Genomic DNA, 21948 nt, shown 5'->3' on the forward strand with positions numbered 1-21948 from the left:
TGAGGAATGTAGGTAGACAACCATCCCTTCGGTAGGAGGGGATGAGCTGGGGGGCTGAGGGGTGCACTCCTAAGCGAATCAGAGAGAAATGCAATGAAATCCAGTGTCTAGAAATAGGAGATGGTCTTAAAGTCTGCCAAGGAACTCATCGCAGTGAGCTTGGGCCACAAAGCGGTGAGCCGCTTTCAGACACCAACACACATGTGGGACGCCCTTGCTGTGGTCTGAATGACGTCCTCAGTTCCCGGCCTTTCGCAAACTGCACTGTTGAATTAAATTATTTCCTTGCTTCTCCTTAGGCAGTGAATCTATTAAGGGAATTTCATCAGTAACCTACCTTATCTTCCTCCATGAAAGTAATTACCCTGTGTCAAAAGCAGGTAATGTAGAACAACTGGAGTATCGAGGATGTGCACCGTACACGCAGGGCTTTGGTGGAGGATTCTTTTTGTTTCAGCATAGAAATCCTATGGCAATAAAATCTGATGATCTCTTACACACAGAATAATCTGTTTGCATAGATTGCATTGGAGGAGATTATCTCTTGCTTTCTTTGCTAATTTGCTGCTAACTGTACCCACGTGTTTCTCTTAAACCCAGTCAATTATATAGGTTACAGTGAATATTCACCAAACTATTTTCATTTTAGTATTCAAGTGTCACAGTAAAATAACTTCTCATCTTATTAAATTTCTGTAACGTGGAAGGAAACCTTCCAAGTTTTCCTTTTGATGCAGTATAAAGCTTGTTGAGATGATTACATTAATAATACATTACTATAAAAAATTAAAGTGCATCACAGTGAACATGCTAATAGGTTTCATTGATTTAAACTTGTAAATGGGTGCTAGCAATCAGAAACCAGGTGCAAATCTGACTTTAAATTAACTGATAGTGCTAACAGTGCCAAAATCATTGATAAGATTTATAACTGTCATGTTGAGGAGGAAAAATGTGAAACATAATAAAGTCGCATAGATGCATGGGATCAGAAAAATGGTGAATATTTAGCACTGTTGAAATGTGGTGATCTACCATTGGAAATTGTTAGTTGTATCATTACTAGCTGTGGGCAGCAGTGCTGTTCTTCTCCTAAAAAGGGAAGAGAGGAAGAAAAGGAGGAATAAAAAAGGTAATACCCATCATTTTCTCAAAGGAGAAAACAAAGCAATCAAACAGAAAGGGCCTGGCTGTCATTTGTATGCAAGGAACTACTACTATTATTGTTACTAGCAAAAGGAGATGTGTGGCACTCTGTAGATATCTGAAGTCAGGTTTTTATCTGGGTCTCCTAGTTTTGATTGGCAGATGCACTTTAAAGTGACTTTGAACTTTCTAACTTGCATATGTGCTGCATTTAAAATTTGGTCTCAAAGAAGATCTTTAAACAAATTGGTTTCACATCTTCAAATGTAGAATTTATGGCTGTGTATAGATTTCTTTAAGAGTTGCTCCTGTACAGAGTGAACCATGTTCAATTTTGTTTCTAAAGATGGAAACTTGTGGTCTGAAAAGCAGGCTCCTAAGTGCTTTCTGGTCACTTCAGATACTTATTTTCTTTTTCTCTCTCTCTTTTTTTTTTATTGCTGACTTCTCCTATAGCTACAGACTTATACGACTAGCATGGAGAAACATTGTTTATTTATGGTAAGCCTTGATTTAGATTTTTTTTTTTTTTAATATGGGGATATTTGTTTTTCTCCTATCTCTGTAGTAGCTTAGCCCTTCAGAAAGCTGATCTGGAATCTCTGCAGGGTGCAGGGAATATGAATATCTTAACTGGGGGATAGGAGACTTGTATCAGATCTGGAAATTGGATCCAGATTGTAGCACATAACTAACAATACACATTAGCTGGCTGCTCTCCATGCCTTTATTTCCTGTAAAATTTCAATTTGAGGCAGAGAGTTTTGGAGATATTGGGCTGGAACTGACTATTGAGATTGTTGTGGCTTTTTCTGAAGAACTTAAGCCAATCACTTTCCTTTTTACAAGGGATAGTATTAATCTGTGAAGATTAATTTAGAGCAACAAAGATGATTAAGGGGCTGGAGCATCTATTGTATGAGGAAAGACTAAGTAAGTGAGCTGGGCCTGTTTAGTCTAGAGAAGAGAAGATTGAGAGGAGATGTGATCAACATGTTCAAGTACCTGAGGGGTGATTGTGGGGAGGATGGGGCCAGGCTCCTCTTGGTGGTGGCCAGTGGCAGGACAAGGGGTAATGGCTGAAACATAGGAAGTTTCATCTCCATGTGCGGAAGAACTTCTTTCCTGTGAGGGTGACAGGGCCCTGGAACAGGCTGCCCAGAGAGGCTGTGGAGTCTCCTTCTCTGGAGATCTTCCAAACCCGCCTGGATGCCACCCTGTGCCACGTGCTCTGGGTGTCCCTGCTGGAGCAGGGGGGTTGGTCCAGATGATCTCTAGAGGCCCCTTCCAACCTTAAGCATTCCAGTTTCATAGAATCCTGCCAAGTGGCTGGACAATATGTGCCTTGCTAAGCAGAGAGTAAAAAAACCAGTCTATCTCTTGGAAGAAAAAATGTATGTATAGAGAGAAGAGAATCTAGCTAAAGAGCAAGGTGGTAAGAGGCACTTTAGGGTGTTTTGATATATGGTGGTCCCTGAATAGCTTTTTTTTGTTTTTGTTGTTGTTGTTTGTTTGTTTCTTTGTTTTTAGCTAGGGCATGGAAAAGGGTAGAAAAAAGGCATTTCTCACATATGAGGCTGAATTTGCGTGGGATGTCATTGCTTATTTGGCTTTCCAGGATATGCATGTTCCAAGGTTGGAATCCTCACGTGCTGCTGTTCAGTTAGCAGGGGAGTGGTGGCTCTGGCAGGACAGGGCTGCTGCTCATGGCCATCCATCCTGGCACCTGGTACACACTCTTGCACATTGCTAGAGCTTAAAAAAGTAGGCTTAAAAACCATAAGAATTGCCCATGTTTGTCCTTCTGCTTGTCTTGGTGGCATTTTTGCATCACTTGAATGCCACCAATCTACATTCTGTGTGTATGTGTGTGCGGGTGCCTTTTGGAAATATCTAGAAAATATCTGGCATACCATGTGTTGTCAACATGGTATTTTTTTGTATATTTAACCATCCTGTCACATTTGGCAAAAGACTCAATGCAGGTGGCTTGGCTTGGCTGCCTGCTGGCCTCGGGAGCTCCCCGCTGTGACAGTGTCTTAGCCCAGTCCTCCGCAAATTATTCAGGTAAGGTAATAAATCCCTATTAAAGTGTCATGGACTGTTTAATTTCTTTTTTTCCTCTCTTGCTCTATGGGAAAGCCATGGTGGGGCCAACTGGAGAGAGGCAGAGCCCCTCTGGTGTTCTCCGCGCTGTTGGCTGCAAAGAAGGAGGTAGCTCAGATGCTGGGCTACCTCAGTCAAGGACCCCTCAAACAAAGATTCTTGATTTTTGAGACCCCAGTGTGGAGAACTTGCCTATTCCATCCAGGTGAAGTCAGTCCTGAAGCCAATTTACTAAGCCTAGCGGCATCAATACCCATTCATATTATGAATCATTGGTGAAAAGTTTATTCAAATTGAATTTTATTGCTTTGTGATATATGTTTTTTAATATATATCAGGAAGCAGCATTTCTTTTTCCTTAACTTTGCCTTCGAATGGTTTTCTGATATTCTTCTTACCTAACTGACTGGCTAAATAGAGAAAGTAACAGGGACTGAGAGTTCCTATTAGAAAGCTGTGCATGTAGAGGGAGATAAGCTGAGGTAAGAAAAAAGCATACAGGTTAATTACCCTGGAGGTGGTGGTGGGGAACCCAGGAGGGCTGACGTGTTTACCTGCCATCTCCCGCTCCTTCCTCTGCAGTGCACAAGGAAAAGCAAACACGAGAAATGTTCCACAAGAAATGTCCACAAGACATCGTTGGTTTGGACTCAGAGGTGTCCCTGACTAATTCCTTTTGCTGTAGTGGCGATCACATTAAATAGGCTTCTCATGTTTCAGTTGTCCTTTTGCCTACTGGTGTTCAAGTAAGAATTGGTAATTCAGTCATAGTCATATTTTTTTCATAAAATGTTCCTTGAAATGAAGTTCAAAAACGTGAGCATGGATTCATTATTATCAAATGATTCTCTTGTGCATTCTGTTTATGACACTGACGGCGCTGCATGACATTACTGGACTTCTTAAGCAGCAACATATTATTACTATTACTATTGTTATTTTTATTATTGCCTGGTGCATTTAATTGTAGTGTGCATTACAGATTTTGTGAGGTGTAGATAAAAGGAAAAATCTCTGGAGTTGAGCTGCCAATAATCATGCTGTGGGTTTCAATTATAGAATAAATCCTCCAATTATTCTGTTTAATTTTGGGCAGCAAAGGCCACAGTAATACATTTGCTTTGTGTGAAGAAGCACTGGGGAAATTCCTGAGGACCTAACTATGATCACATGAGATGACAAGTCCATTCTCCCGATGCAGATACTTGCAGGTCACAGAGGGGGCAAATCTCCAGGCACTTTTGGTGGTGCTGATGCTGGGAGTCAGGAGTGTAAAGGGAGCGCTGGGAATTGTTCCCTGTGAGTTTTGCTGCTCCAGAAAAGCTGTAAGCACAGATGGGTCAATGCTGAATGTCTGTGATTTTTTGTTCTTCTTTTCCTTTTTTTTTTTCCCCCTACGCTTTTTTACCGAATGGGATGAGGGACTGGAGTAGTCAGGGTTACAGATACACGGAAGCTCCTGCAGCTCCTTTCATCTTTCCTGGGCAAGAGGGTATCAGCAGTGGTCAGTCAGTCAGTGCTCTGCCCCGTTTTCCTTATCCTTAATTTAGGAATAGAAATATTTTCCAACTAGAAAGGATGGGGAGAGTTAGTTGATCCTTTCTTTTAATGGCTACATTTTACTAATGGCTACACTATATTAATAGCACAGAACATTATGAATGTTTTAATATTTTAATTAGTATTTTAATTGCAAGGTCATGGGAAATGGCTTCTTCAGATATGTAGCGATCCTCTGGTGCTTCTGCTTTGCGTGAATGTTAAGTAATCCTCTGCAGACATTTCACTCTCTACTGTTAATTTCCATGATCATTAAAACACTTAGAAGTAGTGTGTGAGTGTGATGGTGACAAAAGGCTTTATAAGATGCTGTGTCTAGACTTGTTGGGGTGTGGAGGGTGCTGTGTAGCATGAGCGTGTCCGAGCCCTGCCCATCCTGAGGGCCTTGGAAATGCAGCTTGGCAGCCCCTGAGCATCCCGCTCCAGCTCTCACATTGGCCTTGCTGGACTAGGGGGCCTCTGGAGGTCCTTTCCAAAATAAACCTTTTTATAATCCTGTACTTTGGTCAAAAACCTCCTTCCCCTGCCGTTCCCCTCCTCTCTGCAGCTGTTCTCTTTTCCTGTTTACTTCCTACTACAGTTCATTTGCTGAGAAATGTAGGTGCAACAAAACCAGCAGACTCTAAGAGACCTTCTAACTTTCTCTGGTCCTCATTAGTTTTTCCACGACTGCTGTCTCAGCACCAGGATACTTTGGTGGAGATGTTTTTAATGGCTAATGGAATACAGCTGAGTGAAAATACAGGATGCTATGCAAGGACTGATACACGGGAAGATGGGAAAGGATATGAAAAGATAAAAGGCACCTATTTTTTCAGAGGAAAAGTTATAATGGAGAGCTGTCAAGAGGAGACCTTTGGGTGGGAGATGAAGAACAGTTTTATTCGTGCTTATAAATAAAACTCAGAGCTCCCAGAAACAGTGAAATAGAAGAACTAAGAGATTTGTCACTAGAATGTAAGGGAAATCTGGGAGATTTATGTCCATATACCCATATATAAGCCAGCCAACCATTTTAGTTTTGTCAAAGGAGAAGGGAATAATTACTCATTTTGGTGGATGCTCTATAAAAGAATGTGCTTATTCAAACTAGATGCATCTGATGGAAAATGAAAAGCTTTGTTTTTTTTGACTTTTTGTAAAATCTGTTTCCTTTCTCATGATATATGAAATGAAGAAAAAAATGGTAAGGATTATTAAAAAAAATTACAGGCAAAGGAGCTTATTTTAATGTTTTGTATTTTAAAAAAAGGAAATAAGAATTGAACATGAAGCTTCACTTTAGAGATACAAGATAAAATGAGTTGGGGTTTGCTATGGCTAAACAACAAGTTCTCACTTTTGAGAAGCAAAACTTTTATTTTCCAAAGTGAATCGTTCAAAAGTGAATCCATTTACACTCACCCAGAGGGGGAAAGAGTCTCATAGAGCCTTGCAGTAAGTCCCACTTTCCACCTAGCTCATTGGAGCAGTTATCCTGAAGAACTGCATAATACCACCCACTAAGTGGGAAATTACCTATAAAAAATTGAAAAAAATATGGAAGACCTCTCTCGTATTTTTGGGAAATATGATTATGTTTCAGCTTATCAATTCAATTTAAATTTGTTTTTTTGCAGCCTTAGCACCCTTCTTTCCAGAGATACCTACTGTGAGTCAGAATAGGCAACGGGTGGCCTAGACCCTGCAGGTCCCTGAGCATGTGTGGTTGGGTGCCGCTGCGGTCAGAACTCGGCTCTGCCTCGAACCTGCTCCGTGGCGCGGGGGTTCAGACCTGCTCCATGGCGCGGGGGTTCAGACCTGCTCCGTGGCGCGGGGGTTCAGACCTGCTCCGTGGCGCGGGGGTTCAGACTTGCTCCGTGGCGCGGGGGTTCAGACCTGCTCCGCGGCGCGGGGGTTCAGACCTGCTCCGTGGCGCGGGGGTTCAGACCTGCTCCGTGGCGCGGGGGTTCAGGCCTGCTCTGTGGCGCGGGGGTTCAGGCCTGCTCCGTGGCGCGGGGGTTCAGACCTGCTCCGTGGCGCGGGGGTTCAGACCTGCTCCGTGGCGCGGGGGTTCAGGCCTGCTCTGTGGCGCGGGGGTTCAGGCCTGCTCCGCGGCGCGGGGGTTCAGACCTGCTCCGCGGCGCGGGGGTTCAGACCTGCTCCGTGGCGCGGGGATTCAGACCTGCTCCGTGGCGCGGGGGTTCAGACCTGCTCCGCGGCGCGGGGGTTCACACCTGCTCCGCGGCGCGGGGGTTCAGACCTGCTCCATGGCGCAGGGGTTCAGACCTGCTCCGTGGCGCGGGGGTTCACACCTGCTCCGTGGCGCGGGGGTTCAGACCTGCTCCGTGGCGCGGGGGTTCAGACCTGCTCCGCGGCGCGGGGGTTCAGACCTGCTCTGTGGCGCGGGGGTTCAGACCTGCTCTGTGGCGTGGGGGTTCAGACCTGCTCCGTGGCGCGGGGGTTCAGACCTGCTCCATGGCGCGGGGGTTCAGACCTGCTCTGTGGCGTGGGGGTTCAGACCTGCTCCGTGGCGCGGGGGTTCAGACCTGCTCCGTGGCGCGGGGGTTCAGACCTGCTCCGCGGCGCGGGGATTCAGACCTGCTCCGTGGCGCGGGGGTTCAGACCTGCTCCGTGGCGCGGGGGTTCAGGCCTGCTCTGTGGCGCGGGGGTTCAGACCTGCTCCGTGGCGCGGGGGTTCAGACCTGCTCTGTGGCGCGGGGGTTCAGACCTGCTCTGTGGCGCGGGGGTTCAGACCTGCTCCATGGCGCAGGGGTTCAGACCTGCTCCGTGGCGCGGGGGTTCAGACCTGCTCCATGGCGCGGGGGTTCAGACCTGCTCCGTGGCGCGGGGGTTCACACCTGCTCCGTGGCGCGGGGGTTCAGACCTGCTCTGTGGCGCGGGGATTCAGACCTGCTCCGTGGCGCGGGGGTTCAGACCTGCTCCGTGGCGCGGGGGTTCAGGCCTGCTCTGTGGCGCGGGGGTTCAGACCTGCTCTGTGGCGCGGGGGTTCACACCTGCTCCGTGGCGCGGGGGTTCACACCTGCTCCGTGGCGCGGGGGTTCAGACCTGCTCTGTGGCGCGGGGGTTCAGGCCTGCTCTGTGGCGCGGGGGTTCAGACCTGCTCTGTGGCGCGGGGGTTCACACCTGCTCCGTGGCGCGGGGGTTCAGACCTGCTCTGTGGCGCGGGGGTTCAGACCTGCTTCGCGGCGCGGGGGTTCAGACCTGCTTCGCGGCGCGGGGGTTCAGACCTGCTCCGTGGCGCGGGGGTTCAGACCTGCTCCGTGGCGCGGGGGTTCAGACCTGCTCTGTGGCGCGGGGGTTCAGACCTGCTCCGCGGCGCGGGGGTTCAGACCTGCTCCGTGGTGCGGAGGTTCAGACCTGCTCCACGGCGCGGGGGTTCAGACCTGCTCCGTGGCGCGGGGGTTCACACCTGCTCCGTGGCGCGGGGATTCAGACCTGCTCTGTGGCGCGGGGGTTCAGACCTGCTCCGTGGCGCGGGGGTTCAGACCTGCTCTGTGGCGCAGGGGTTCAGACCTGCTCCATGGCGCGGGGGTTCAGACCTGCTTCGCGGCGCGGGGGTTCAGACCTGCTTCGCGGCGCGGGGGTTCAGACCTGCTCCGTGGCGCGGGGGTTCAGACCTGCTCCGCGGCGTGGGGGTTCAGACCTGCTCCGTGGCGCGGGGGTTCACACCTGCTCCGTGGCGCGGGGGTTCAGACCTGCTCTGTGGCGCGGGGGTTCAGACCTGCTCTGTGGCGCGGGGGTTCACACCTGCTCTGTGGCGCGGGGGTTCAGGCCTGCTCCGTGGCGCAGGGGTTCAGACCTGCTCCGTGGCGCGGGGGTTCAGACCTGCTCTGTGGCGCGGGGGTTCAGACCTGCTCTATGGCGTGGGGGTTCAGACCTGCTCCATGGCGCGGGGGTTCAGACCTGCTCCGCGGCGCGGGGGTTCAGACCTGCTCCGTGGTGCGGAGGTTCAGACCTGCTCCACGGCGCGGGGGTTCAGACCTGCTCCGTGGCGCGGGGGTTCACACCTGCTCCGTGGCGCGGGGGTTCAGACCTGCTCTGTGGCGCGGGGATTCAGACCTGCTCCGCGGCGCGGGGATTCAGACCTGCTCCGTGGCGCGGGGGTTCAGACCTGCTCCGTGGCGCGGGGGTTCAGACCTGCTCCGTGGCGCGGGGGTTCACACCTGCTCCGCGGCGCGGGGGTTCAGACCTGCTCCGTGGCGCGGGGGTTCAGACCTGCTCTGTGGCGCGGGGGTTCACACCTGCTCCGCGGCGCCGGGGTTCAGACCTGCTCCGTGGCGCGGGGGTTCAGACCTGCTCCATGGCGCGGGGGTTCAGGCCTGCTCTGTGGCGCGGGGGTTCACACCTGCTCCGTGGCGCGGGGGTTCAGACCTGCTCTGTGGCGCGGGGATTCAGACTTGCTCCGTGGCGCGGGGGTTCAGACCTGCTCCGCGGCGCGGGGGTTCAGACCTGCTCCATGGCGCGGGGGTTCAGACCTGCTCCGCGGCGCGGGGGTTCAGACCTGCTCCGTGGCGCGGGGGTTCAGACCTGCTCTGTGGCGCAGGGGTTCAGACCTGCTCCGTGGCGCGGGGGTTCAGACCTGCTCCGTGGCGCGGGGGTTCAGACCTGCTCCATGGCGCGGGGGTTCAGACCTGCTCCGTGGCGCGGGGGTTCAGACCTGCTCCGTGGCGCGGGGGTTCAGACCTGCTCCGTGGCGCAGGGGTTCAGACCTGCTCTGTGGCGCAGGGGTTCAGACCTGCTCCATGGCGCGGGGGTTCAGACCTGCTCCGTGGCGCGGGGGTTCAGACCTGCTCCGCGGCGTGGGGGTTCAGACCTGCTCCGTGGCGCGGGGGTTCAGGCCTGCTCCGTGGCGCGGGGGTTCAGACCTGCTCCGTGGCGCGGGGGTTCAGACCTGCTTCGCGGCGCGGGGGTTCAGACCTGCTCCGTGGCGCGGGGGTTCAGACCTGCTCTGTGGCGCGGGGGTTCACACCTGCTCCGCGGCGCCGGGGTTCAGACCTGCTCCGTGGCGCGGGGGTTCAGACCTGCTCCATGGCGCGGGGGTTCAGGCCTGCTCTGTGGCGCGGGGGTTCACACCTGCTCCGTGGCGCGGGGGTTCAGACCTGCTCTGTGGCGCGGGGATTCAGACTTGCTCCGTGGCGCGGGGGTTCAGACCTGCTCCGCGGCGCGGGGGTTCAGACCTGCTCCATGGCGCGGGGGTTCAGACCTGCTCCGCGGCGCGGGGGTTCAGACCTGCTCCGTGGCGCGGGGGTTCAGACCTGCTCTGTGGCGCAGGGGTTCAGACCTGCTCCGTGGCGCGGGGGTTCAGACCTGCTCCGTGGCGCGGGGGTTCAGACCTGCTCCATGGCGCGGGGGTTCAGACCTGCTCCGTGGCGCGGGGGTTCAGACCTGCTCCGTGGCGCGGGGGTTCAGACCTGCTCCGTGGCGCAGGGGTTCAGACCTGCTCTGTGGCGCAGGGGTTCAGACCTGCTCCATGGCGCGGGGGTTCAGACCTGCTCCGTGGCGCGGGGGTTCAGACCTGCTCCGCGGCGTGGGGGTTCAGACCTGCTCCGTGGCGCGGGGGTTCAGGCCTGCTCCGTGGCGCGGGGGTTCAGACCTGCTCCGTGGCGCGGGGGTTCAGACCTGCTTCGCGGCGCGGGGGTTCAGACCTGCTCCGCGGCGCGGGGGTTCAGACCTGCTCCGCGGCGCGGGGGTTCAGACCTGCTCTGTGGCGCGGGGGTTCAGACCTGCTCCGTGGCGCAGGGGTTCAGACCTGCTCCATGGCGCGGGGGTTCAGACCTGCTCCGTGGCGCGGGGGTTCAGACCTGCTCCGCGGCGCGGGGGTTCAGACCTGCTCTGTGGCGCGGGGGTTCAGACCTGCTCTGTGGCGCGGGGGTTCAGACCTGCTCTGTGGTGTGGGGGTTCACACCTGCTCCGTGGCGCGGGGGTTCAGACCTGCTCCGTGGCGCGGGGGTTCAGACCTGCTCCGTGGCGCAGGGGTTCAGACCTGCTCCGTGGCGCGGGGGTTCAGACCTGCTCCGTGGCGCGGGGGTTCAGGCCTGCTCTGTGGCGCAGGGATTCAGACCTGCTCCGTGGCGCGGGGGTTCAGACCTGCTCTGTGGCGCGGGGGTTCAGACCTGCTCTATGGCGCGGGGGTTCAGACCTGCTCTGTGGCGCGGGGGTTCAGACCTGCTCTGTGGTGTGGGGGTTCACACCTGCTCCGTGGCGCGGGGGTTCAGGCCTGCTCCGTGGCGCGGGGGTTCAGGCCTGCTCCGTGGCGCGGGGGTTCAGACCTGCTCCGTGGCGCGGGGGTTCAGGCCTGCTCTGTGGCGCAGGGGTTCAGACCTGCTCCGTGGCGCGGGGGTTCAGACCTGCTCTGTGGCGCGGGGGTTCAGACCTGCTCCATGGCGCGGGGGTTCAGACCTGCTCCGCGGCGCGGGGGTTCAGACCTGCTCCGTGGTGCGGAGGTTCAGACCTGCTCCACGGCGCGGGGGTTCAGACCTGCTCCGCGGTGTGGGGGTTCAGACCTGCTCCGTGGTGTGGGGGTTCTCCGTGGAGGGGTCCCTCTGTGGAGGGGGGTCTTCCGTTACTGATGGAGAGTCTCCGTAGCCATGGGGAGCGGAAGGCAACCGTGGTGCTTGCCCAAGGCTGACGTTTTTTTTTTTTCCTGCAAAGCTGCTGCGCACGGGTTCTGGCTGCTTCGTGTGGGCTTCAGGACTTGGGGAGCTGTCTTACCCTGGGGACCTGGATCCCCCAAAGGTGGCCGGGTCCCAGAAGCAGAAGTGATGGCAGGACGTTAACCAGGTTTGTAACCTTAGCCCAAGTGAGGCTGGGGCTGGGGTCCAAACAGCTCAGTGAGAATCCATTAGGAATACCGACTTGAATTGTGGCACTGCTTTTTCTTGTTTTGCAGAAATGTTAAGGGGACTTTGTCACCCTTGAGGTTTTCTTGCTGTAGTAGTCAACTGACATGTCACTTATCTGAATGGAAGGCCTGTTGTTTTCTAGCTTAGGCATAACAGCATGTTGGTCTCTCTTGGAGAAGGTGTTCATGAGTATTTATAGGTACAGCTGTTAATCTAACAGTGTCTCTATGCCTTCATACCGCTGAAACATGCGTTTTTTCAGAGATTTTCAGGGAGTCTGCACAACTGCATTGTGTCTGAGGACAAAGAACGAGGCCCTAGCTGGTTTTCCTGACAAATTGTGTTGAGTGGTTAATTATGACTTTACATCATGCAGGCGGGTTGTTGAAAAGGAGGTTGATTGCTTCTTACGAAAAAAGAGGACTTTTTCCTTCTGCCTATGCTTCTAAAGTTTCAGCAGATGAAAACAGATATTTTTCAAGGTTTCATGGAGATGATGACCTGCTGTGGATGAGAGGCAGAGTTTGGCTCTCGCTGTGCGTTACCAGGACATTACGTTGTGTGGCTTTGCCCATCCTTCTTGGCACTGGTTTTGTTTTGGCAGCCTTTCTTTCTTCTCTACTGCTCGACTGTGAGACTCTCTGTGAAAGTGAAGTGTGTGAGTCAGAAAATAAATAGCCTTGGAACTGTTTAAATAAAAGGAAAATATCAGACAAATGGGCAGTAGCTGTAATTAATATGTAACACATATTAAGTGTCCTTAGGATAGCTGTGCTTTAGCGTACATGGGGCAATGGCCATAGCAACCTCATGCCGATAAGAGATCATAATAAGATTAGTGGAGAATTGGGGTAACGGAATTAATATGCATCCATTTGCAGTAAAAATAAAAGGGCTTTTTTGACAATGGCAAGCTCTAATGAGAATCCTTTCAGTGACATTTGGAGTCTGGGGAACGAGGAGAAGAAAAATATCTATGAGGAATGGGTAGAGCTAAGGCTGCAGACCAGTGAGGTACTGAATCCAGTAACTCAGTGTCATATCCAGTATCCTATGCAAGATAGCTGAGGAGCCTAATAGCAAAAGAAAATTTTCCTATTGGATTCTTTAAATAAATCCCATTTTGTCTCCAGAAATAATACAAATAAAATGCTCTATTTCAGAAGTGTTTTTGGCAAGGTGAATCTGAAGAGTGGAAGCATCCTCTCTCTCCTACTTTACAAGGCTATGCTGAATTTGTGTTAAAATTTAATAGTGCTTTTTAATCGTGTTGGGATTCTTATTTTATCAAGCTGCTTTTGCATTCTCTTAGTAACATTTTTGATCATTTTTTAACAAGCATTAACTTTCTCATTGCTGTGAAATACACTGTGAGCACACAGTTAGTTTTGCACATACACCATACTCTTTTTGACCTATATCTATCTTGGAAATTCCACAATAAATGAGTGAAAAGGTAATAGCTGTAGTTTAGAGTCCACTGCCATATTCTCTTCATACCTTAAGAAAAGGCAGGAATTATATATGAAACCTCACATCAACTATATTTTATTTCTTGCAAGTAATGGATGTTGAATTCAAATTGAGAGACATCTTTACCTAGGGAGAGACAGTTATGCAGTAACACCTGCAACTAACATTTATGAAATGCCTCTTCCTGTCTGGTGCTTCACATGAAAAGTCATTTGCTGTCATTTTCATGGCTGTTGTGATCACTGCTATAGAAAATACTTCAACATTCTCAGTCTTCAAAATGTTTCCATGAATCTGACAGTTGGTATCCAAATAAAGTCATTACCCAAAGAAGCAGCGGAGAAGAGAATGTGACGCTATTATTACTTCTGAAGAGAAGACTTATTTTAAAACTATTCTCAGCCTGCTAATATGTGCCTGCTGTTTTTGCCTTATTATTAAAATATCCCAATGGAGATCAAATGCAGCTATGATGAAGAACATGCCGTCTGTATGTAGTTAGGTTATTTAAAAAAATAAGTTATGGTAAGAGTCATGAAAAAGTATCAGTCTCTCTAAGCACTTACTCGGCTTGTATAAAGACCCAAAAGGACCAAAATGCTGACATTTTTTCCTTTTTCAGTTTCACTGGGACTCTGAATGGAGACGCAGGTACATGGGTCATGTTTACGGGTTGGTGTGAGTTATTCTACCTGCAAGTGGTTTGGGAAGGCACAGCTCTGCAAATGGGGATGGGGCAAACGGGTTTGTTTCGCCTCCGTACGCCACGGCGGGCCTGAGCACGGCTCTGGTGTGTTCTAGCAATACATAGGTGGTACCGATGTCTGAGCTCAGTTAAATACAAGTGAAAGAGGTATAGGGGGCTATTTTACAACACAGGAAATAACCGTATACTTCAGAACAGGGTGTGGGAGCAAGAGAGAGAAGGAGGGAGGATAAAGCTGTAATTCTCCCTTGCTTTGAGTGTCGCAGGAGCAGCAGTAGGAATGCAAGAAGCAGAGCAGTGCAATAGTTCGTGTTCTCTGACACTGGGTATAGCACCAGCTTACTTCCTTTGTCTGCTAACAGTACTGTAAAATCATACATAGCTGATTAAAGTATTTCATGGGTGTTTAGTACCTTTTTGGCTGTAAAGTGGAGAGATTTTGTTTATAGCAGAAGATAGAGCAGCTGTACCCGTAAGGGCTGAAACTGGTTAGCCTGAGTCTTCAGAAATTGCATTTGTGTATGTGGGGGGAAATGCACATCTGGCCCAATATTCCCTTGTCCTCTCTCGTAACATATAGAGGTAAAAATGCCCTTATATATTGGGACAAAAGAAGTGACTATCATTACAACAGAAAAACTTTGATTCGGCTTTTTAGGAAGTCAGTGGAAGGAGTCCAACTGAATTCCCTGGGAACTGGAAAATGAATGCAAAGTATGGTTCCTGGTATTGCATTTCCATTTCAAATTTAACACAAAACACAGATTAAACATTTCTGTGTTCCAGTTTGCTTCAGAGAGCACTAACCTTTGGCACCCTCCTCCCCTCTTCTGCCTACCAAAAATCTGATTTTGGTGGAGTTTTGTTTTTAAAATCTTTTCTTTACTTTTTCCTTTTAAGTAGGATGGTGCAACAGATAACTGGCTTACCTAAGGGGTAACTGTCTGTTCAAGTGGCCTTCTTCAAGTTACTATGCAGGGGAAAATAGTGCTAGCATAAACTCTGTTTATTTCTTGAGACTTCATTCCAGCGGTTTAAGACTAAATCGGTATCCGTCAGTGTTAACCTCACTGAAGAGTGTATTCTTAGGTGCTCATAGGATAGCAGAAGTGGAACTAAGATCACAGTTTGAAAATGCAGTGTAGCTTTTCTGCAGGTTGTTGAGCCGTTCAGATATCATTATCCAAAAGAAATGGGAAGTGTGTAAGCCAGGAGAGTGTAACTTGTCCTTTTTGACCTTATATTCTGCTTATATTCTTGACCGAGAGAATGGGCATCTTTCTGCAAGACCTTTGTTTTCATCAGATTCCCAACCTTGGCTGTCCCCAAAGCACGGAGCCTTATTGCTCCCTGTGCAAGGTCACAGCTTAGCAGTGACTTCTGCTGCCAGGAGTAAAATTGGGCAGTTTCATGGGCAATATGCACAACCTTGTTCATCTGCAAGAAGCAGATCTGCAGGAACTATTTACAGATCCTGTAATCGGAAAGAATGGCAAAGAGGAAGCATATCCACTGAGTGAAGATACCTGCCATTTTCTGACCTTGTATACAGAGTGTTGGTTTCTAGAAACACCTTCCCTGCAGCAAGCCTTTTAATTGCCGTGGAATAAGCACAGAGTCACAGAGTCACAGAATGGTTGAGGTTGGAAGGGACCTCTAGAGATCATCTAGTCCAACCCCCCTGCTCAGCAGGGACTCATCTCCCTAACTGACCTACAGGATACTGCTGGGCAGTGCTGTGAAGAAGAGGGTTTGGAAGTTCTTGTTTCTTATTTACATTTTTGTTCTTAAGATCTTTGTTCTTCCGCAGCTTTTGCTTCTTTTTTTCCCCTTTAATGAGAAATTACAATAATCTCCTCAGTGTTAGTTCACCAAGTTGCCACTAACCCAGCCTCATGTTTGACCTAGGAACAGGAGGTAAAGAAGGAGCAGCTATGAAAAGGTGGAGGTCCTCACAAATCATCCATGGTGGCTAACTGCCTTTCATGTGTTGAATGGTAAAAGCTCCTAACATTTGGAAAATGAAGCATTAGGAAGAAATAACAAATACTAAATGAGCGAACGAAATGCGGAATAGGGCCAGACAAGAGCAAAATTGTTGAAAAACATTTTTTTTGTAAACTCAACTTCTGTTTTCAAGCATCTGGATAAAACACAGTGTGAAGTTTGGGAAATGGCTTAGTCTTCTAATTTCCTCTCCAAGTTTATAACTTGCATATGGTAAAAGGAGAAGAAATAAAACCTGTAAAGAAAAGTCAGGGTTGGAAAGAAAAACATACAATACCTTGTCACATTCCGTTTGCATTTAGAAACATGGCCTGCTCCTTAGGAGTCTGGGGCAGCTCCACCAGGTGGTTTTCTCTCCATTGTGTTTGTAGCCTCGCTTTTATGTGGGCTTTTGTCAAAGTCTTCCCATTCTCCTCAGAAATATCTAAGTTCTGCCATAGCAGCGTGGTAGGGGAGGTGCCTTTGGGACCTGCCTGCTGAGGGCCTGCTGCCCCAGGCGCTGGAAAGCAGGAGGCAGGATCAGCCACGCAGGGCCAAAACGCTCAGCAAGTCTTTGCACAATGTGCAGGTTTGTTACCTGCAGGGAGAACTTAGTGGCTTTAAGGGGCTAATGGCTGTATTTGCTTTATGGTCATTTAAGATGAGGTGAAACAGTCTATTTGGGAGCCGATTAAAGAAAGTATTGTGAGAGGAGCAGCGGCATGAACTGTGCAGAAACACAGTCTCTGCTGTTTGTAGTCTCTCCATTCTGTTTAAAGTACAGGGAAAGGCTAATGATGTTGAAAAATGTAGCCAGATGTAAATGCAGGTGCTCTAATCCTAAAAAGGTTATGTTGTTCTCATGGTAGGTAGAAATATGTGGCTTTTTTCCTTATGTGATATAATTGTGTTCTTTTCTTCACATTAAATGTAACATTTATTTGACTATAATATTACTAACTGTGGGGCTTTTCCTGACAATGATAATAATGGGTGAGAAGGAGTCTTGATCTTTTCTACACATCAAATGGGTGGTGATGTAGGAGAATATTTAAAGTGAATGATGTATTACCTATCAAGATGCATCTGCAGTAATTAGAGGATGTTTCATTAAACCAGGTTGTATAATTTAAATGATTTCATGTTATATTTTATCTTGTTAATAGCAGCACGTTCATTTGAATGGAATATATCATCTACTTTAAAACATTAAATAGAAATTCTCAGAGCTTACAGGAAGGAGAAAAAGATGCTTGAGTGAGTGCAACAAGCAGTTTTTGCAAATGACCTTACCCAAAATAAAGAAAGATTTCATTATCATTGTAAGTTTCTCTTTATTTTCAGATACAAATTCTGTTTTGACTAAGGTTTTAGAGCATTTTTAAAGGACAATACTTGGACAACCTTCAAAAAGTTTAGTTAATCTATTGAGAAACTTGTCAAAATTTAGATACTTAACATTCAACCCTTCTACTTTTTATACCAAATTCTTCCTACTATATAAAGGAGGAATTTAGTAAGTGATAACACCTCAGTGTATTTTTGGTCTTGACCTGCATTCAATCTCTTACAGTTAAGTTTAATTTCTTTTTCCATTCTACTTACTGTGCTTTCAAAAACATGTGCTAACATGCTTGTTTGCGTCATGTTTGTCACACAAACAAAGTGGCGCAAAAGAAAAGGGGTTCCCCCAATTTCATACATTTTAACAAAGCTCTGTCTGTTTAATAAGGCACATCAACTAACTGAGCGGGTTGGAAGTGGCTCTCTGCAAAGTGCTGTATATTGATTCCGACTTTAATGTTAGTGGAAGTGTGTAGTAAAACTGTCATATGTGGCTCCACAAAATCAGATGTTTTAATGAGCTGCTGTGTTAATTTAAAACACATTCAGCATGACAAAGATATGTCATGTAATTGCTGAATCTCCTTTGTGCTTCTTATAATTGAATATGTAATTATAATTTTCAAATTATGATATAGTTAGCATAATTTATTTGAGAAAGCCATATTACTGTCCTTAATTACATTATTTCTAGCAGTACTGCATATTAGAGAGATTCTGATAAGGGTCCTCACGATCCTATTCCTTGGTGCTTGCCCTCTAGACATCTGATTTTAATCCTCAGATTTCTAAGGAAAATCCATAATTTCAAGGTTATGGAAATGTATGTAGTCTGGCAAATCAATCCCATTAACCTCTCTTACCCTGATGGTTTGGGTTATTTATATGGTTTTGTATAAAACCGTAAAAGAGCAAAACTGGCGCTAGCAGTCGGTTCTGCTTTCAGTATCAAGTTTGTATCACCACAAGTGCTCTCAGGTAGTGTGGTCTAAGTTACAACATGTGTTGGATGTTTAGATCCATCCAGGACTCATCTTTAAAACACTGAACTGGTACTTCTTCAGTCTCTTTGGCTGAGACGGATGTCATAAACCCCAAAGCAAACTGGGCGCCTCTTGCCGTGCTTATTTATATCCTGTGCAAACGGCTGGAAATATTTGGGGTATAAACATACGGGCGAACACTGGCGATGTTCTCGGAGAAGCGCCAGGACGTGTGAGCTGTGTCCCTTACAAAGGGACCCTGTGAGGGAGCTGGAGGCGGCGGGCAGGCCTTCGCGCCAGCTCCCCGGCCTGCGCGCGGCGCAGACGCGGCCTTGGCACAGGCTGCGTTGGGCTGCTTTCGCCGTGCCGGCGAGGTTGGCCCGTGCCCGGGCCCTGCTGCCGGGAAGCGTTGAGGCCTCCGTGCGGACGAGAAGGACCCGCTGTTTGCCCACACTTGGGCCCTGGAACGTGGCTGCCCTGGCATCTCCTTCCTGCCTTGGCCCGAGGCCCCGGGCCCAAAGGTGGCAAGTCCTTCGCCATCTCATGAAGGCCCTTTGCGCCAGGAAAGCGGACAAGGCTCTACTCTCTGTCGCTGAAAGAAATCTGTGTGTGAAACCCTTACGACAGCTAAATACAGAAATGCTTCATTGTCTGGGTTAGCTACTCTCCGTGCTCTCTTGTGCATTTTCCCTCATCCAGATGGAGGCTATATTCTGGCAGGGGGAAAAAATCAGCTAAGTCCAGACCTCAAGGACAGCTCCGTGTTCTTTAATAAACTTGACTGTGGCGTGATTCACATGGTCCCTCTTTGGTGGTGCTGGCTCTCTGATCCGAGTGTGGCCATTTGCAATATAAAAACAGTATCACACTTACGAGCAGCTGGCGATTTTAAGTGAATGCAAGGCATCAAAAATCCTTTCTATGCTTATACAACACAGTAAAGAAGGCTTTTCCTATTATATGTTCCACTACAGAGGTTCATCAGGCTGCAGTAGGGCGATAGTGTGGCTTATACCATACAGTATATGTGTGGATACAACTGATGGAACAAATCTCCAATTTTTCTATTTTGTGCATTTTCGTACGCTTTGCTGTAACCATTGATTGTCTTTGTTCCAGCGCACAAAGCAGCTGTGTGGTACAGCTCAGAAAGCTCATCTGAAGGCTGAACATTAAGCATAAATTAAATAGAAAAAAAAATACTTGAAAAGACTTCTCTTATTTTGAGAAAATAAGATTAGAAGTAAAACACGAAAAGAACAAGGTTTATTGGACAGACGAGGAACTGATAATCCTATACAGTAGAGAAGATGAGGTGAGAAGTACAAAGAAAGAGGTAATGAGAGTGTAGAAAATGGCCTGTTTAGGTAGGGAAAGATCCAGGTTGTGTGCAGAGGTGGCAAATAACGGATTAGAGGGTAAAATAAGCCAGTTACTGGATCAAGTGGTGAAGAATCTGGTTTAGCACAAAGGGTGAAAATTTAGGCCGCTTGAGAAAGGATTAGTATTGAAAAGTGATAATTGCAGTTGAAAAGGAAGACAATAAGGCTTGCACAAGAGGGGGAAAAGAAGGATAAAAATGAATCCGTAGAAGCAAAGTAAAAAACAGGATTTAGTGAAGCCGAAGTCTGCCATGTAATAGGAGCCTCTCTTTTAATCCAGGAAGGGAGGACGATAGCACAAATGAATAATCAATTTGGTTGCCGTTCCCCTCCCTTGGTGCACGCCTCAGAAGCCTTCCTGGAGGACAGAGGCAGGGAGGTCACGGTTGTGATTATGGGAAACGGATTTGGAGCACTTACCATTTTCAGCTGCTGCCAGGTATGCTCCAAGGGGTAAACTTCGAAAACCACAACGGGAGGACGTGCACACAAAAGCTTGGGGTTTGTTTGGATGATAATGGATTTGGAACGCGTGTCTCTCCCACAGAGCCTGCATCCTCAAATCTGACAGGAGACCTCCCATTTCCCCCCAGAGACATGTAGTTATTTATTTTTGTACGTATTTGGATAGCGATAGCGCATTTGTATGCAGCCAGTGTGAGTTTCTGTTCTCTGAGCAGGAAATCCTGGTGCAAGAATAATTCCAGTCGCTAATAATAGAAGACTTTGGAACAATTTTGGCATAGTTCGATGTACATGGAGTTCGGGGAAGCAGTAATGAACAGAGTTAGTCTAACAATAGTAAAATGTATTCAGATCATTCTGTGATTGATTGGAGGAATTATTACTGAATGAATTATTTATGAAATATTTTTTTCAAACATTTATAGATTAATGCAAAATGTATTCACACTTTATTTGAAGCAATATGGAAAAATTAAGAAATGATTGCAATTAATAATTTAAGTGTGGGTAGGCATCATTCTCAATGATTATTGCTTTCCTTATTACCTAAGATGTGAAAAAGAGTAAGTTGGATAGAGTGAAATGAAATGACAGTGTCTGCTTAGGCTGTGAAACTGAGCTCTTCCTAAAGAAAGAAAACAACTGAGCTCTTTTAGAAACGTCCTATAGCAGTTTTTTACTCCAGTGTAAAAAACTGCAAAAACACCTGATGCTGCTCCTGGTTGAATAAATCTTTGTGTCCTTGTTTATTCTGAGGATTAAGGTTATGACCACCACAAGACAGCCCACTGTTTCTAATGAGAAATACCATCTTCTAGTTTTGCTTTATGAAAAATGCACTCGATTCCTCATCAGTTTCTGGCTTTCTTTTCATTGCCTGAGGGTCGAGTTCTTATTAATTCTGCATTTCATTTGATTTGTGCCCTGTCAACAAAGACTTAAACTGTGGAAATGAAATGAGCGTTTGTGGCCATGTATCTTGGTTGGATACATTTCTCAAAGGTCTGCATTACTCTGTCACAGGTTACTGGTTTTAATCCCAGAAAATCTGTGATGGTCAGTCTAATATGGGCCTCAGTATCGCCAACCAGGCTTGGGGGTGTGACCTGGCACTCCGCAGAATCAAGTTATATGAATCTCTGCTAATATACCACAGTCCAAAGTGAAGCAGGGCCGTGGAATAAACCATTAGTTTCAAGCTGCCTGAACTGCATTGTTCGTAGTGTTTTTCTGGTAACCCTCCTGCAATTTAGACTTTGTACTGCCAGGTGATGAAAAGCAACCAGCTGTTAAAGATACTCAAAGAAATGGTATGTGGGTTTATTTTTTTTTCCACCCTATAAACCATTTCTTACAAGCTCATCATGTTATCAAGGATTTCAGTAAGACCGCTGTGATTTAGCCTGCCTGTAAGTCGCCTTTCCCTGCCTTCACATATCATACAGTCATGCACCAAGTAATTAGCCAGGGGAGTAAAAGCTGCCAGCTATGGAAAATCAGCTTCAGCTTTGACCTTGATAGCTAGATTGAAGATGAATTTGAAACAACTATTCAGAAATCTTGAAGGCCACATTTGCAATGAGATTTTCCTTTCTATTGTAAATCTGATTATTTAGTTTTTTAAAGTTCACTTTTTTTTTTTCAGAAGGATTATTTACTTATTTTGGACTGATTTTCACTTCCTGAGTAGAAATTAATAAATCTTAACCAGTCTTCTTGTGTGTGCTTATTTGGAAATGAACTTACATTATATTATATTATATTGCAGAGATTTTCTCCATGCCATTGTAAAAATGATGGAAGATACATTCTGGGTTACTTGTAGTGAAGGAACAAAAAACAAAAAAAAAGGATGCAAAACTCAGCCTGTGCCAGCAAACTGATCTGTGTAAGTGTGTAAGTGCTGTTCTGGTCAGCGGAGCTGTAATACTTCAATAGTTGCATGCACTTTA

Source organism: Tinamus guttatus, unplaced genomic scaffold (genome assembly GCF_059628265.1).
Source record: "Tinamus guttatus ecotype Peru unplaced genomic scaffold, ASM5962826v1 Tinamus_guttatus_pri_ptg000171l, whole genome shotgun sequence".
NCBI classification, from domain to species: Eukaryota; Metazoa; Chordata; class Aves; order Tinamiformes; family Tinamidae; genus Tinamus; species Tinamus guttatus.